This window comes from Pleurodeles waltl, chromosome 9, assembly GCF_031143425.1.
Source record: "Pleurodeles waltl isolate 20211129_DDA chromosome 9, aPleWal1.hap1.20221129, whole genome shotgun sequence".
In the NCBI taxonomy this organism is placed as follows: Eukaryota; Metazoa; Chordata; class Amphibia; order Caudata; family Salamandridae; genus Pleurodeles; species Pleurodeles waltl.
In genome coordinates this window covers 771,590,522-771,608,263 of record NC_090448.1, presented here as the reverse complement: position 1 = coordinate 771,608,263, position 17,742 = coordinate 771,590,522, and the positions used below count along the sequence as shown (strand labels likewise).

General features: G+C 42.2%; 1 protein-coding gene across 5 annotated transcripts in view; it reads left to right on the top strand.

Annotated features, from left to right (window-relative positions):
* The first annotated feature begins 4,127 nt into the window (after positions 1 to 4,127).
* BRMS1 (BRMS1 transcriptional repressor and anoikis regulator) overlaps positions 4,128 to 17,742 on the top strand; it is a 270,509-nt gene continuing 256,894 nt past the window's right edge. For 2 of the 5 annotated variants that reach the window (XM_069207948.1, XM_069207945.1), the window contains exons 1-2: positions 4,433 to 4,601; positions 6,278 to 6,403. The gene's annotated coding sequence lies outside the window, so the exon portion shown is untranslated. Of the gene's footprint in view, positions 4,311 to 4,432; positions 4,602 to 6,277; positions 6,404 to 17,742 lie in introns of those variants that run through there. The other 3 variants (XM_069207946.1, XM_069207944.1, XM_069207947.1) reach the window with 3 other exon arrangements.

The window sequence follows — 17,742 nt, the reverse complement described above, 5'->3', positions numbered from 1 at the left end:
TACATGGATGCGGTACTTCCTATGGGATGTGTGGTATCGTGCAGGTTATTTGAGACAGTCAGTTCCTTTTTGTAATGGTGTTTTACTTTGAGGGCATGAACTAGTCACCCACTATTTGGATGACTTTTCGTTCATTGGTGGAGGAGGTGGTGAGGCATTTCTCACTGAATTACAGAATTTCAAGGCTTTGTTGGACAAGATGGGTGTTCCTTTAGCACCTGAAAAGACAGAAGGGCCAGGAACCAGTATGGTCTTTTATGGGATTGTGGTAGATACAGTTAGGATGGATGTGAGGTTACCACAAAATAAAGTGCAGGAACTGGTGAGTGTGTTGGAATATGTCATCAAGTAAACTGCAGTTGAGGCAATTGCAACAATTGCTAGGACATCTTATTTTTTCTTGTAAAGTGGTGAGAGCAGGTAGAGCTGCGCTATGGCAGGTGCACACTTACGTCATTACAGAGTCAGGATTACAGTGGATTTGAGATCAGATTTGGAGGTTTGGCTGATGTTTCTGAGAGGTTTTAATGGAATATGGTCAGTTGATGAGGACATTCATTGGACGGTGCAAATTTACTCAGGTGCAGCGGGTTTGGAAGATTTTGGGCTCTTTTTCAAAGGGAAGTGGTGTGCGGGGAAGTGGCCTTTGCAATGGAAAAAAGAAGGTAGAAGCATTGCTTTCTTTGAGTTCTTTCCACGTCTGGCCCTGTCATGTGGGATAGTGGCTGGTGAACAAAACAGTTACCTTCCATGTGCACAGGAGAACGGTGCTGGACTTGGTCATTGGTCAAAAAGCAATGGACAAGAGGCTGTTCAAGTTACTGCAGAGATTTATATTAAGTTGTTTGATGTTCAACATTGTTTTTAGGGCCAAGCATGTGCCAGGTGCAGACAATAACATCACAGATGCTTTGTCTCATTCCCAGTGGCAGAGAATACGTGGTTTGGCACTGGGAGCGTGATCGCTTAAAGTCACAGGTTCCTTCAGAAGTTTGGAATCCAGCAGATTGAGATTCATGGAGTTTTGTGAAAACTCCATTGCAGTGGGCACAATGTCTGCCCACAGAAGAGCATTGGAGGAGTTTTTGTGTGAGGGGCTCGATACAGGGAAAAGGTGAAGGACTGGTATTGCACCATGAAGAACGATGTGGTGCGGTTCATTATAGCTAATATAGGTAGAAAGGTTTCAGCTCCTAATATTGCAGGAAAATTGTCAGGGATACGTTTTTCTACTAAATTCTTTTGGGCTTATGAGCCATCAGCAGGCGAGATGGGTAGATGGATTCTGGTAAGTTGGGTGAAAGAAAGTAAGAGGAAGCAGTTCTACAGAGCACCAATATCCATGAAAAGGTTCATCTTGTCGGTAAATGGTTTAAGGGGTTGTTGTTATTCTACTTTTGAAGTTGTGTTTTCCATACTATGTATGTCTTGGGTGTTCTTTGGAGCATTTAGAATTTCTGAGCTCCTGGGTAGTACTGACAGCGGGGGGTTGAAAGTTGAACATGTGGTTGCCACTGATACAGCATTGAAGATATTTCTGGAGAAGTTGGAAACTGACCAGATAGGAAAAGGTGCAAAGATCTTATTCCACAGGATTGGGGATGCATGGTATGATTTCAAATTGTTAGGCGGGGCTACAGAAGTTTTTTTTATTTCAGGCACGAAAAAGGTACAATGTTGTCAGTGGGGCAGGAAGATTTTGAAGGCATTGGTGGAAAATCTGTCTCAATTTGGAACACATTCATTTAGAATTGGGGCTACATTTGAGGCTGCCAGGCTGGGTTTCACGTTTCAAGAAGTGCAGAAGTTGGGCTGATGGACATCGACTTTTGTTTTAGATACATTAGGAAGTTGAACATTTCAGTGACTAACATTCATTTTTTTTGTTCCAGGGTCTGTGGTGAGGCCAGTTATGGCATTGTCCATCTAGGTCATCGGGCACTCTTTTATAAAATGGGCAGCGAAACATCCTGAAAAGAGACCTTGTGGGGAGAATTTGGGCTTTCGATTTGATAGGGGGAAGTGTGTTGGTGAAATGGGGTCAACTACTTCATTGGTTGTCGGACTTGATTTCGGTGAGACCATACCCAAGATGCATTGATACTACACTTAGGGTAGAATGATTTGGTGCAAGAGTCTGGTTTGGGTTTATTGACCGCAATGAAGTATGACCTAAATTTCATTGGTAACTCAAAGGCAGGTATGCAGGTTTTCTGGACGACTCTGGTGCGCGTAGGGTATGGCACACTGCAATTAACTATTCTGCAATAGAAAAGGCCAGGAGTAGAGTGAACACTGAGATGCGGTTCTGCAAGGCTCGGGAGTAATTTGGTTTGAGCATACGGATATCAAAAAAGAGAAGTTTGTGTTTTTTCTTTGACAGGATGGGGTCCATCTGCCAATTATGGGAAACGAATTATACTTGTTAAATATTGGGGAAAGTTTGTCCAGGACAGAATCCCCACAGCACCTGGAAACCCCCAGGGTGACAAGCCCCACTCTAAAAGACTTGATTGATTGACTAAAAGGTTGATACTAGTGGCTGTTGTGGGATAGACCTATTTTGCAAAACTGTTTTGCTAAGTTGTTTGTGGCTGTTGGAGCAACAGCTTATTCCATCCTTCAAGGAGAAACAGAATGAAGAGGAGGGAAAATGGAGTGGGGGCAGAATAAATTGAATTTTCCTGGTGGCAGAGAGGGAAAAGCTCCATACAGGCCGGAAGGCTTGGGTACCTTGCAGGGTAGGCATGGCCAAGTGAATACTGGTTGAGTTGAGAGTAAAGGACAGTGAATGGAAAGAATGAGGATGACGAGGAATTAATGTTTGGATGAGGCAACTGTTTTATTGTTGGGGGGTTTAAGGGTAGGGGGGCCAGGATTGTTTTTTGTATTAGTGAGGTGGGGGTTGATTCATGTTAATGTAAAATATGGTTTAATAGTCTGCTTACCTGCAATAATAAAGTGGCATTTTGTTCACTAACTGGTATGGTTAATTGCGCCTTCCCGCCCGATAAGGTGTTCACCCCCGGGGTTCTTCAGGCAGGTGGCGTGGTTCTGACTGGGATGTACCTAACTGGCCAATTTAGGTTTGAGGACGGGTTCTGATGGCAGTTGGGTCTTTTGTTCCCTTTGAGACAACCCACTGAGGTGGTCCTGGAGGTAGGCTGTTAGGTTTTTGTGCTGTCTCTCCCTCCCCAAAAGGTCAGCTTTTGCCTTATTATTATATTTATAGTTAGGCTGGAGGGGTAGGTTGGCAGACAGTTACTTGTCGATTAGGACTGGTGGCAGAAAGGGAGGAGCTCCAGACAGGCTGGAAGGGTTGGGGAGCCTTGCGGTGTAGGCATGTTGGAGAGAATACAGGGGAGAGATGGTTGTGTTGAGTGTGAAGGACAGTGAATGGAAAGAAAGGGGATGACAATGAATGAATATTTGGATGATGGATGAGGCAACGGTTTTATTATTTGGGGGGATATTTAAGGGTGGGATATCAGGATTGTTCTTTGTATTAGTGAGGCGGGGTTCTGATTAATGTTAATGTAAAATCTGGTTTGTAGTCTACTTACCTGTCATAATAAAGCTGAATTTTGTTCTCTTAACTGGTCTCGCTAAGTGTTCCTTCCCGCTCGATTATACCTTTCTCTATCACCAGTTTTGAATTTCATTGAACTCCAGCATGGAGGCAGAAATGTGTTTACTTTTATTATTTCCATGTCCTCATTGAGTGTGTAGGGGTTTTGTCATTAAAGTAGACGAGGATGTTCTTTTGTTACAGTATTTAATTCTTTGAACCCCCTTTCTCTAGAAAGTGTTCTTTAGGTGTGGTGCGAATATTATTTATAAGTCTTTTGGAGAAGTTTGTGTGGGGGACTCGTCTTGATTTAACCTATGAACAAAATCTCTCACAGAGCTTTAAAAACAACAACCAAAACTTAAAAGTACTGTCAATAACTACGTTTGCAGAAGAACTTCCCGAAATTGTATCATCCGGCTGCTAACAACCAATCAGATAGTTGATAACATATTCCTTACGTCGTAGGAAAGTGCGAACACTTTGAATTGGTGATTGACTTTGCCGTTGGATTGGCTAGCGGAGCTTCTCTATTATTCATTGGTTGTAGCTCACCAGAGAGCGCGCGGTATTTGGCTATTGAGTTGCCGAGCTGAAGTGACGTAGACACAGAAGTGCTGATTCAATGTGGGTAGACTTAGACTTGCCAATAAACCCATCACTGTGTTGAATCGACTGTTTCAGCCTTTAGGTGTCAGTGTGCGGAAGACCCTTGTCGACTAGAGTAAAGGGAGTGCTGCTGGTGAGTAGACTCTTCGAAGAGGGCCCTGTCCACAACTTTGTAGCGCGATCCATTGCCTTCAGCCACTCGGCCTGTCCGGGCGCCACGATCGTCATCTTCTGCGCCCGCCTCCTGCTGCTTCTGAGCACCGGGGATTCTTGCCTGGGCCTAGACCCTCCCCCGTCCTTTGCTGGTGTTTGCTGCCCAGTATTACAGAGCTCAGGTCTACTACTGCGGCTCTCTCCTGGACGGGTCGTCTCGTGCCAGCTGCAGTCCACAAACAGGCCCAAACTTTTGTCAGGAGTGCTGTCGGTACGAGTTTCGACTGCCAAGTGGACAATTGTTCAATGGGGGCGGGCTGTCGCACAGACACACCCACTGTTTCGTGATTGTGAGGCTAGAACCCCCACCTCCACCATCTACTTGTCTTCATTCGGGGAGCAACTTCCATAAATTGTATAAAAATTAGAGCAGAGGTTCAAACGTTCTCTGTACCCTTCAGAACTCTTTAACTCGATTTTAAAGGTTCTTTTCCATCCCTGCCTCTTTCAGTTTTTCACTGTTGCCCGATGTTTCCCGTGCCCTTCCAGTCTCCCTTGGCTTCTTCTGCATTTCTCTCTCGTACTCTAGTCTAATGTTTGAAAACAAGTCCAAGCCAGTGCACGCCCCTATAAGAAGAAACTGTCCAAATGAAACCTTGTTTGGGTCACTTTCATTCGCCTTCCACTGGGCTATTCAAGTGCCCAGTACGTCCCAGTTGTCGGATACAGAGTGTGTTAGCTTTTTAGTCAGGATCTATTGAGATGATACGATAGAGGTACCCGGGTGTTAAGCCAGGCACGCCTAGCACCAGGACTTCCTCGTTTAACATTCTTGGAAAATAAAATCCACAATTCTATTTTAAATCAATTCATGATGTTGTAATTTTTAAATTGTTCTTCCTCTTAAATATCAAATTAAATGCAAACACAGTAGTCTCAATCCGCCTTTTTACTTAGTAGGGGAATTAAACACGAACTAAGTTTTGCTGAGAGTTCTCGCAGGGCAATGTTTCCCTTAGGCACGGCCGGCCCGTATCCCCGTCACGGATCAGTATATTCAGTGATGGCTCGTGTTAACGACAAAAGAGGAGCCCGCTGAAATCGGAAGCTCTAGATCACTCGCCTGGCAAGGGACCAGCAACACAGTTCAGTTTACAACTATGGGCCATAGTCTATGGCTACCACGCCAGGGGTGAAAAAGATGTTAGCTGTAGGAGGAAAAAGAGAACGTTCTAATGTCCTAAAATAATTGAGCTCCGTCCTCCCTCCTGGCCACCTAATATAAAAGAGAACCGAAGTTGGGCTACCATTGAAATATTATGCGGTATTGTTAAAGAGTTATGGCATTAGACAACTTTGACGAGTAGAGAGGTGTGGTAATGTCACTTGTTTGCACTTCCTAAACACGGCATCTGTGCGTGAACGTATTGTGGTGTCTCTTGAGTGATGTACCGTCAATTTCTGCTGACTACAGTTCACTGGTCCAATTTGTTGGAGAATTTAATGGGTGCACAAACGACGGTGGTCTTTCTTTTCATTTCCCTTTTGAGATGGGAAGTGACCGTTGCCAGTTTAGTGTCCTGCAGTTGCAAGCTCTCTTCCCCTAAATATTTAGTAGGGACCATGCTTCTTGCCAACAAACTATACCTATAGGTTGACCATGTGCAGTAGAGATTTGTGTACCCTCAGATATTTTTCAAGTCACTGCAGTTCAGTGGTCAAAGTAGGCAGAATTATGCATAATGTAAGACTGTTCAGTCTTTCTGGTAATAGACGGGCTGTACTATTAGTCAAATGCCAATATTTTAAGGGGAGTTGTGTCCAACCCTGTTGGAGTTACATTTGTATGTACCTTTTTAAATACCAAATCTAAGACACATTGCGAAAGTCAGAGTATGAATAAACTGCTTAAATGTATCTTAACCTTATAAAATATGTTCTTCTTAGGCGGTGACACAGATGCCATATGAACTCTTGCTTGACAGACTTCGGTGCGTGTAACGGGAGTCAGAATTTTATCTTAAGAGCAGTCACACTACGACTTTCTGTTTCACTCTTGGCATCAACCTACAGGTATGTCACTGTGTACTATGCTTCGCCTTACTGTGTTAAGCCTACACAATTTGACAAAACCAGCTATCTATACCTTTCCTGAAGCACTTTGAAACACACACTCTTCTGCTTTACTGTTCCTTCATTTTGGAAGGGGATCTGCAAACTGGATACTGTCCTTTGTGTTTTCGGCTGTTTTTGTCATGTACGCTTCCAAGTGAGAATACAGGTAGACACACCCTGTTTTATGCTTTTTAATATTACGTTTTCAACATTGTTTGTTTCGTAAAGTTTGCAAATTCTTATCTTTTATTTGAATTCGAATATGATTCACATGTGTGAGATGATTTGTCTGTTTTTCTTTTTGAACGTACCGCACCATGCTGAGGAATGAAGCAGTAGTCAACAGCCATAATGCATATTCTACTCGCTAGCTTTTAGACAGGGAAAAATTATATTATCTTAAATTATTGAGACTCAGCTAGAAAGTTGTCTGTTCTGCAGCCCTTCACAGTAGTGCTTTGTTTATAACTTTTACCGTGTTGCGTTTTCAGATGACGGATAGAGGTCAGCACTTGGTGGGCACATTTCACCCTAAGAGAATTAGTTAAGGGGGTGCGGTGGGGCCCTTATACTCTTCCTCTAGACTCCATCCCGCGATCTCCGATGGGAATTATTTAAAACGTGCCTTACTATATATACCCTGAGTGTGTATGACTGGGCAGGGAGGATATATTAAATAGGGGTAACTTATTAAAACTATTTGCTGCCGTTTCAAACCTAAGCGATATATCTACTAAGGATATCAACTTCATCGCCCTTAAGGAAGTATCAAGTGAAAAGTGCAATGCAAGAACTGAAATTAGTTGTTTTGATAATAATAATAAGGCTTGTCAAGTACAACAAGAAAAACAGAAAATTGGGTTATAAGAATCGTCAAACAAGCTAAAGTTAAATATCTCCAAATTTTTGTTTGTAATCAACCCCTGTCAATCAGGAACAATTGTGCTTCAACTCATAGCCTACCATCTACTTTTTTTTTTTTTAGCTTAAGGGCACCTTAAAGTATATGAGGTAAAATTTGCATGAGTGACCCCTTCACCTGCCCTAGATTACCTTCAGAAAAATATAATTGCAGCTAACAGTTGTTTCATACAACACCAGGGGCAACAAGAACTTCAATTCTTCCTTAGAACAACTAGTTTATTTGGATACTTTCAACATAATATGCTTCCAAGAGACATGGTGATTATGTCCCACCCCCTGGCTGGATTATACTGAGGTTTACTGTCCTGCATTAACTTTTAACAAGGGTGGTCGACCATCAGGAGTGTGTCAACACTATATGTGCGTAATCATCTAGGCTTCACCATATCTACCCTGGTGGAACTACAAGGGTCTGTCGTCATTGTCAAGCTTGAATCTTCTGTTGCCCATTTAAAAAATCTAAAATCATTGGTTCTTGCAAACTTGTACATATAAACCCTAGTTCAGAGGAAAAAAAGGAATACAGTACAATTCCCGACTGACACAGCTAAGGCCAGATCATTTCAATTCCACAAGTCTTGTAGCCGGTGACTTCAGTGCCAATCTGCTGACGAATGTGAATGAATGAGACTGGCTGGAAGTTGAAGATGCAATATGGAACATCCCATCACTGGCACACACCTCCTCTCAGAGAAGATCTAAGCTTCTCCTTATACAATGGGGCTGCATTCTGTTAACTGACCGTAATTCAACAAAAATTACAATATATTGAGAGACATACTTAACGGCTACCAACTGTACATCAAGGACAAAAAACAGAGAAAACTTATCGGAGATGAAAATGATTATGCGAATGGTCGCATCTATACTTTTGCTCGCCGATTTGACCAGGTGAACAAAGAATGTAACACTAAGAGCAGTGAAACCAATCTCTCAGACGTGTGTCGACTCCTAGTAGCCTATCAGATGTCTCAAATCTCTCTAATACTAGTTTGGATCCCTCTACTGAGCGGTCCGCTACCAATTTGCCTACACAGAGTGTTCCCAAGCCCTCACCTTTTTTAGAGGAACAGGGTCGCTACAGAAAGGGTATACACCATAACTACAACAGGCTCCCAAACGCAAACCCACCCGTGGGGGGTGGGGGGGAGAAACCTAGTGGGAGACAGAAGCGAAGGGCGTGACCACTCGCTCAATTGCCAGGACCCAAAAAACCTGTTGTACTGACCTACTACCCCCTCATCTTTGATTGACTCAGTACAGGTCATTAACTTGTCCTAGCTTACACTGACTAATGATGAAATAAATGTTCTACAAAAAGGCTTGTGTGTCTGTCCCGTTTGTAGACCGGATTTTACCGAAATTCATATAGATCTATTCAAGTACATACGTCTGCTTAAACTTTAAAACATTTTTTCTCAACAAAGCAACATACAACAAGGTACCTAATCCCATCCAGCGTACATGCAATAGATCCATAAGTGACATACGTGACATCCAGACTGTTCTATCTCTGGATCCTACTACTCCTTCTGGGGTTAGCATGGAGGATTTACTCACTCATCTGAACATTCAACCTAATTTGGATCTTGACAGTGGCTTAAAACCCAAATCGACCTTTTCCTATATTACCTCCTGACAACAATATTGATGTCTTTTATAAGGCTGTAAGTACCGACCTCTTTGAATTGGAGGACAAACTCGGGACACATACTCTCAGAACGAAAAATAACTTAAACCATAATGAGTTTTTGGCATTACAGAGACTCTCTACTTGCACTGACATTATCATTAGAGAAGCTGACAAAGGGGGCAACGTGGTGGTTATGAATAGATCGGACTACGTGTCCGAAATTGACAAGCAGTTAAGTGACACAATAGCCTACACATACCTACCAGATAACCCTCTACATAAAGGTGTTAATCTAATTGAGGACAGACTGACGTATTGGACGAATATGTGCTTTCTCTCAGACCAGGAGTACATATATTTGTTCAACAGTACACCCAGGGCACCTTGCATTTACATTCTACCAAAAGTTCACAAATATGAACTGTTTCCTCCTGGTAGGCCCATCATTTCTGGTATAGGCTCACCTACTGAACAACTCTCAGAATATATTGACTCATTTCTACAACCTCTGGTACACAATTTATCATCATATATATAGGATTCTAGAGACTTATTGTGTCAATTGGAGGATATAGACTGGACGGATGAGTATACTTTTGTGACCCTTGACGTTAGTTCATTGTACACTTCCATTCAGCTGGAAAAGGGTTTGGATATGCTTTCCGTAACACTTGCTGACTGTGATGCAACCTTATATGAACATACTCAAATGCTTCTGGATCTCACTAGGCTAGTTCTAGAGAATTGTGTTTTTACACAATGGACGTTGGTATCAGCAGTGTCAGGGGGTAGCTATGGGTGCCAAATTTTCGCCTTCCTATGCTAACCTCTATATGGGACAATTTGAAAAACAACATCTTTGGTCCAACTGCCCCGCTCAGATTACCCAAAATATTTTATTCTGGGGCAGATATATTGATGATATACTTACTATTTGGACAGGTAGCATCCCTGACCTAAAACTACTTATTGATCATCTCAATACAAATGACTTCAATCTTTCCTTCACTCACAAAAGTGATAGTGCCCAAATTGAATTTCTTGATCTCCTATTATATGTTACCGGGAATAAGATTTCATCCAGACTGTATAGGAAACCTACAGCTTGTAACTCTATTCTCCACGCACGTAGCGCACATCCAAAATCTCAGATTCAAGCCATGCCATATGGGGAGATGGTACGGATACGTCGTAATTGTAGTGATAACAACATTTTCACAGAAGAGCTTGGAGACCTAGCACAACGTTTTCGTGCCAGAGGATACTCAGAAGATCTGATCTCCAAGGCTAGCAAACGAATAGCATTGAAACAACACCAATCCTTACTTATCAGAGGCCGCACCAAACATATCCAGTCGGCAAATAAGAAAAAGACCATCCCTTTCATTACAGCCCTGCCAGTACGCAAGTATATTGGATACTTAGAAAACACTGGCATCTACTATTAATATATGCTGGCTTGGCTTCTGTAATCAACAAAACACCATCCATTACACATAGCGGGGGCAAAACCCTGAGAAACCTTTTATGTCCCAGTTTTCTTGTACCACCTACTAAGACATCACAGCTCACTTGGCTCTCCAGTAAACCGATTGGCTTTTACAAATGTGGTCGCTGTGTGTCCTGCTCTATGGCTCTCAACAAAACAACAACTTTTTCCTATAATACGGATATAACCCACCACATCAGACATTTTATTAACTGCAATACCGAGAATACTGTTTATTGCATTATTTGCGTGTGTGGATTAATATATGTGGGTAGTACTATCCGTCCATTAAAAGAACGAATACAAGAACACATTAGAACAATTAGGAACCATACGTCAACCTACCCTCTTGCGACACATTTCAACCTATTACACGGGGAAAATGACATTCTCAACATCAGATTTCATGGAATTGCCCATGTAGACATTTCGCCCAGATTTGGCAACAGGACAAAAGATCTACGCAGATGTGAGGCCAAATGGATACTAAAACTTCGGGCTGTAGAAATGGGCCTCAACATGGACCGAGAGTTGCATGTTTTCCTCAGCTGGCTGTGTCTTATATTGTTTTTTTCTTGTATCACTTTCCCCTTTTACACCCCCGGTGTAACCAGGATCTGTAACATCATCTAACCATGCTTACAATAATTACCGTTGTCATAGTGTTTTGAGTCTTAGGGTGTTTGTACCCCGATATGGAATGACACCTTGTGACAGTAACTATACTCCGTCATGCTGCTGGAATTATTTATCTTTGTCAAGAGATGCTAAACTTACTCACCCAGTACTATATGCTGTTTTTTCGTAACAATACTTGATTTTTTTATCGCATTACAAATGTACATTGTCATACTTTATTATATGTTTGCATTATCATTGTTCTTTTCCTTATTTGTGATGTATAGTTTATTTATCAACCATCACTACTCTGGCTGCCTTTAACAAATTTAGATGGATATTTGGCTCTGTTGTTTCTGCGTAATATACACATGTTTTTCCTATTATATGTCATAAATTATCATGTATTGTTGATTTTTTTTTATTACCCTCATTGCCATCGGTGTTTTTGTTTTTTTAACTTGTTCTTCTCTGTGACCAGGCTTGCATGCGTTCAGCTTTTTCACCAATCTTGTCCCTTTTCACCCATGTGGTGTATGTTTTTAATTTATTTTTTGGCATCTCTTTCCTGTCTAGTGCTATATTCGCTTTTATATACAGTCCTCGGCGGAGTTTTTTGAATTAGTTGTATATTTTGCTTAGTCGAGTTCGACATTCCAATATGGCTGCCATGTAGCCAGTGTTTCTTTAACTCTGCACTTTCTTATGGACACACTAGTCCTACCTCGATTTCTGTGTCTCTTCTTTTCACATGCTTATTTATAGTCGCGCGCACAACATTGTTACCGACTGTTGGTTGGACGACCACAGCACTTGGGGCTACAGACACTTGTCTGGATTACGGCGAGTCGGAGGCTGGGTGTCTTATTTCTATTTGTAACTCCGAACAAGGATTTCCTTCTGATACTGTTTTTTTGACATAATAGGCGCTCGGAGGGGAGCGTGAAGATCTTTGTACTGTTTGGGTTGCAACTATGGGCAGTTCTCAGTCTTCTTGGATTGCGACTATTTATCATTTCGCAATAGCTTTCTTTGTTGTCCCGTTTAACTTCTTGGAGGGCTATAATGTGTATCTATGCCAAAACTATATCAGTGTTACACAGGACGACTACATTTTAATCTACTTAACTTACATATGGGTCCCCAGGCATGCTTAATCTTGGCTTACTTAATTGGTGGACACAACCTGACATTTGTCATTATGGACATTTCGGGATTAGGATTTTTTGTATAAAATATTCCTTGGGGGGTGTACTATTCGGGGTTCATATATACCCAGTCTACGTTTGTTCTGGCTGTTTAGGAGTGACATTTATGTTGGTTTACCTCTGTTCCTATGGGCTATTCTTAGATATGGCTTTTTTCATCTTTTTTTAGAATTTGCATTTTGGACTTATCATGGTCCACTATATTGGCTACCCTGCATTTACCTTTGACGTTTCTTTCCAGCTTGAATTATTGATTTCGGATAGCCTACTGTCGGGTATTTCCCAGACTTTGGAGGTTTGTTGTGGCTCCCAACTTCGGTTGTGGTGTGTGGTATATGCACCTTTTCGCTCCTTGCAATGTATCATACGTAACCGGTTGTATTTGCATTGTTTCTCTCTCTTACATTTTTAGACGCAAAGACTTACATTACTTTATGATTGATTTATTGATTTTACCGTGTTATCACCTCACCTAAATGGGTATGATCATGGGCTTAACAGTCCTTTCCTGATTCCTTCACTGATTTATGCTTTGTTCTGATTATTCACAGTCTCCATTCTCCCCTAGGGTATTGCACTTAGCTATTTTACATGTCTTTAAACTTTACCCATTATTTTATTTTTTATATGATCTGCAACTGTTTCCGTTCTCTTTTTGCCGGGCTTTCTCTTGGCATGAACAAATGGTGTCTCCTTGGCAGCTCTTTGTGCCTTTTGGTGGTTTGGCCATGTCCATACTGTCAGACGCAAAGACTTGCATTACTTTATGATTGACCGTTTGATTTTGCTGTGTTATCACCTCACCCAAATAGCCGTGAAAAAGTCACCAGCGTGACGAAACACGTGTTAGCTGTGTTTGCAGTGATGTTCTTTGTTCACTGAATGTAACGCCATCTACAATAAAGACATCATATTTCAAGAAATGATGTGAACATCGACGTACATGTTTGTCTCATCTATCCGACAGAAACTAGGCATTACTCAATGTTAAAGACTTGTGTCATACTAGTGTCGTTTGTGTGCGGTGGTCTATTTTTGCTTAGTAATACAGCCTATACGCATACATCACATGAAAACTTGCAACACTCGATTATTTGTAGGTCACGATCAAAGATTTTCATTCAACCAAATATTTTAAAATCAAACATAATTAATAGGTGATAATACTAAATGATCATGCTCTCTCCATCTGGAGTCTGCTCGTTTACACAAGGAAATTCGGTTAGGAGACCAAGGTGAGCTGGGATCAATTAAACGGATAAGGTGATGTGGTAAGCTTCTGATAAAGTTTTTACAAACGTATCTGCATGCTGATTCAGCGACGTTATCTGTCTCAATAGAAGCTTGGTCAGCCTTTACAAATGAGTTACTAAAATCAATAGTGACCCATCAGTCTTGACACATGTTTCTTCAGCAGTTCACACTTGGTTCCGATCAATAGCCACAAACTGACCTTGCTTAAAAGACGGCTAAATAGAAGTATAAGAGCAGCATGCAAGGATCCAATGAACTTCACAGGGAGAGATAAGAAAAGAAGGCGTGATATAGACATCCAGTGGCAAGCAGCCTTCTTGTCTATAAAATCAAGAGACTCCAAAAATTTCTGGCGCAACGTTTATAAGGTGTCAGGGAAACAAGAGGAGCTCTAACATTTCCGTTGCAGATTGCACATCATGTATATATCATTTTTGTATATCAATCAAACTTCAGCTTTCGTGATCTCTGTCGCTGTACTGTGACATGGCAGGCCCTCTAGGGGGTTCTCTGAACCAAATTTCTGATAAGATCGTCCTGAGTGCCTTGGTTGCGATTCTATCTGCAGGTACTCCTGGCTCCAACAGCCTTCCCTCTAACACCTTTAAAGTATAAATGGACAAATGGGCCACCTATTTGACCCCACTGTTCAACACATTTATTAAACAATCTGGTGCAGGAGAGCTGGCGTGGGTCCTGACTAGTTCCAGTTCACAAGAAGGGCGTCTGGGATAATCTGGAAAACTCATCGCTCTTCAGAATGCAGATGGGAAATCTCCATAAGGAATTAGAGGCTTGGGCCCAAGATAACAATATCATTCCTGCCTCGCAGACCTTTTTTTCAAAAGGGCCAGGGCACTGATATTAACCTCTTATGTATGTCGGTTTTGACTAACAAAAAGACAAAAAAGGTTGCTGGTCAACTTTTATAGCACTTTTATCGACTTTGCCACAGCCTTCAACAAGGTAGAGAGAGTTTTGCTGTGGGCTAAAGTGATAGCATGGGGACTTCCATCATGTTTGTCAGCTGTCATGAGTCTTTATACAAATACATGAGTCAGAGTATGAATGTCCAGCAAATGGTCCTCATCAGCCAAGACTTACACCAAACATTATGTATCTGGCCCCTTTAGCTGTTAATCTATATGTGGCTGACTTGAATGACAAGCTCAGTAGTGTCAAGTGCTTTCTGACTAAACTCCTAGTGAAGAGGGTGCATGTACTACAATATGCCGACGACACAATACTCTTGGACCAAACTGCAATTGGGCGTCAAAGAGCTCTGACAAGCCTGACCGAGTATTGCAAGACCAACAAAAGTAGCATCAGTGTAACGAAAACTAGAATATTACATTTCGAAAAGAAGAGTATTAACAGAGGAGCATGGTTTGTAGATGACTAGAAGCTTGAACAAGTTTTTAGTATTAAGTATTTGGGTGTATGGCTAAATAAGCGTGTCCTTCCAACTCCTCATGTTGAGGCCTTGACTACTTTAGCTAATGTTCTTACATTCGACTTCCAGCGTCTTTTCAAGAATCTCTCAGGCCCAGTCTTGACGGCGAATCATAAAGTCATCGAATGTAAACTGATGCTCGCATTTCCATACAGAGCATCTGTCTATTTAAATCATATATCAGCTGTCTTGATCGAACCCAATGTATATATTATAGATGTATCTTCAAGCTTCCGGCCCGTACAGTACAGGGCCAAATTTGCCTGGAATTTAATCTGGCCAGTCAAAAGTAGATTTTAAATGCCCGCTTCCTTCCATTGTGCTCCAAACTCGTCATCGTGGAGCAGAGATCACTTAAAAGACCCTTGTGAGACATAGTCCAAATCCCAAATCAAATCTCTGCAGTGTCTTCAATCAATCAGTTTTTGTAGAGCGCATCTCCTCACCTGTGAGGGTCTCAAGGCACTATGGGCTCCGGGGGAGCAGACAGAGCCTCATTCCAAGAGCCACGTCTTGAGGTTCTTCCTGAAGATGGTGAGCGATGGGCTTTGTCTGAGTGCAGGGGTAGGTTGTTCCAGCTCTTTGCTGCGAGGTATGTGAAGGACCTTCCTCCGGCGGTGTTTTTTTTGCATATGCGTGGGATGGAGACCAGTGCTTGCTGAGTGGAGGGGTCTGGTGGGTTGTGGAAGGAGACGCATTGGTTTAGGTAGGTCGGTCTGATGTTGTGAATGACTTTGTAGGTGTGGGTAGTAGCTGGAAGATGATTTGTTTCTCTACCGGGAGCCAGCGGAGGGTCCTCAGGTGCTGCAAGATATGGTCCTGACGGGGGAGGTTCAGGATGAGTCTGGTGGTGGTGTTCTGGATGAGTTGCAGCTTTTTGATGGTTTTTGTTGTGGTGCCGGCATAGAGTGTGTCATCGTAGTCAAGCTTGGTTGTGACTAAGGCGTGGGTGACTGTCCTGCCGCACTACTGGGATCCATTTGAAAAACATTTGGAGTTGGTGGGGGGTGTGCCAGCAGGAAGAGTTGACCATGTTTACCTGTCAAGTCATTGATAGGAAGGAGTCGAGGACGATACCTCGGTTGCAGGCGTGGTCAGTTGCAGAAGGCGGGGCGCTGAGAGGTGTGGGCCACCAGGAGTCGCCCCAAGCTGAGGTGGAGTTTCTGAAAATGACGAGCTTCGTCTTGTCCGAGTTGAGCTTGAGGCGGCTCCCTCTCATCCAGGCGGAGACGGCTTCCATTCCTGTGTAGAAGCTTCTCTTTACCTCGTCTGGGTTATCAGTGAGGGATATGATGAGTTGTGTCTCATCGGCATATGACACAATGTTCATTCTGTGGCCTCTGACGATGGCTGCAAGTGGGGCCATGTATATGTTGAAGAGTGTTGGGCTCAGGGAGGATCCCTGAGGAACTCCGCAGCGGACATGTGTAGGCTTGGATGTATGTGGTGGCAGCCTGACTCTGTGTTCTTGTTGCTTCGGAAGGGGGATTGCTGAATTTGTTGATAACCATGAAGAGTTCCTTCGAGCTGTGAGTGGAGGAGTTGATACGTTCCCAGAGCACGTTTTTTTGCATTTTTTTATGTGCCGTGATGGTGACTGAAGGAGGCGAGGTCTTCGCCGGTTTGGAGGTTTCTCAATTTTTTCTCTAGGCATCTGCAGGTGCACTTGGATTCTAGGAGTTTGATGGTGAACCAGATGGCTTTCTTTGGGATGCGATCGGCCGATGTTAAATGCCTGGCAGCCTTGGGTCTACTTGCTGCTAGAGCGCTCATGCAGGTTTCATTACCACGAAATACCTTTCAAAGCTACTGATAAGGCAAGCAGAGTATTATCAGCCCAAGATTATATAAATATGATCCACACAAAAAAAGGAGTACAGATCTAAAAACTCCACTGAATCAAACAATGACACTTCTAGCATTTTTGTCCCTTCCAGTTAATTTGAATTTCCAGCATCTGATGCGGTTTGGCCTAATCCCATTTACAGGGTACAGCAATTATGATCATGTTTATCCTCACTTGGACGTTATTGGCTTTACCACTCTTCAAGAAATTGAATCATAATGATGATAATAATAGTATTGCTAACATAGAATGCTTAAAAGGAGATTCGTGCCAGCTAACCCAAAGATTTATAAAGTTCCTGGCGATTGATTCAGCAAAACTTAAAAGGGCAACACCTTGAATTTACAGCTTATATTCCACTGTTTGTACCTCTGAACACCATGAGGTGGGCTCTGTTTGATGTGAGACACGAACTTGACATTCACTGCTACTTGAACTTTTTACTTTCTGTTTTTGGACAATAAAGGTTAAGTCTGTGCTCCCGTCCTTATTGAATGGAAAACACTGAATTACACTTGCACTGTTTCTCATTCTTTATTTGGAATGGTGATATTCAAGCTGCATACACCTTTCTTAGATTGCTGCAAGTTTGAATGTGTGCTTTTACTGCCAATATTAACCTTTAGGTTATGTTCCACCTTTTCTGGAAGACTGCCATCAGAGCAATTGAGATTTCTTATGGGCATGGTGCTTTTTCTAGTATGTTGTGGTTTTATTCTTTGTATCTGATAATCCTTTAAAAAAATAAAAATATTCATTAATCCTGGTCCGTAGTTATTTTTATAGTACCTTGTGCTTTTACCTTTTGTAGCATTTGCTATGATTTTAAGTAATTGTGCAATAGAATAAACTTTGAAGGCAAGCTTAAAAGA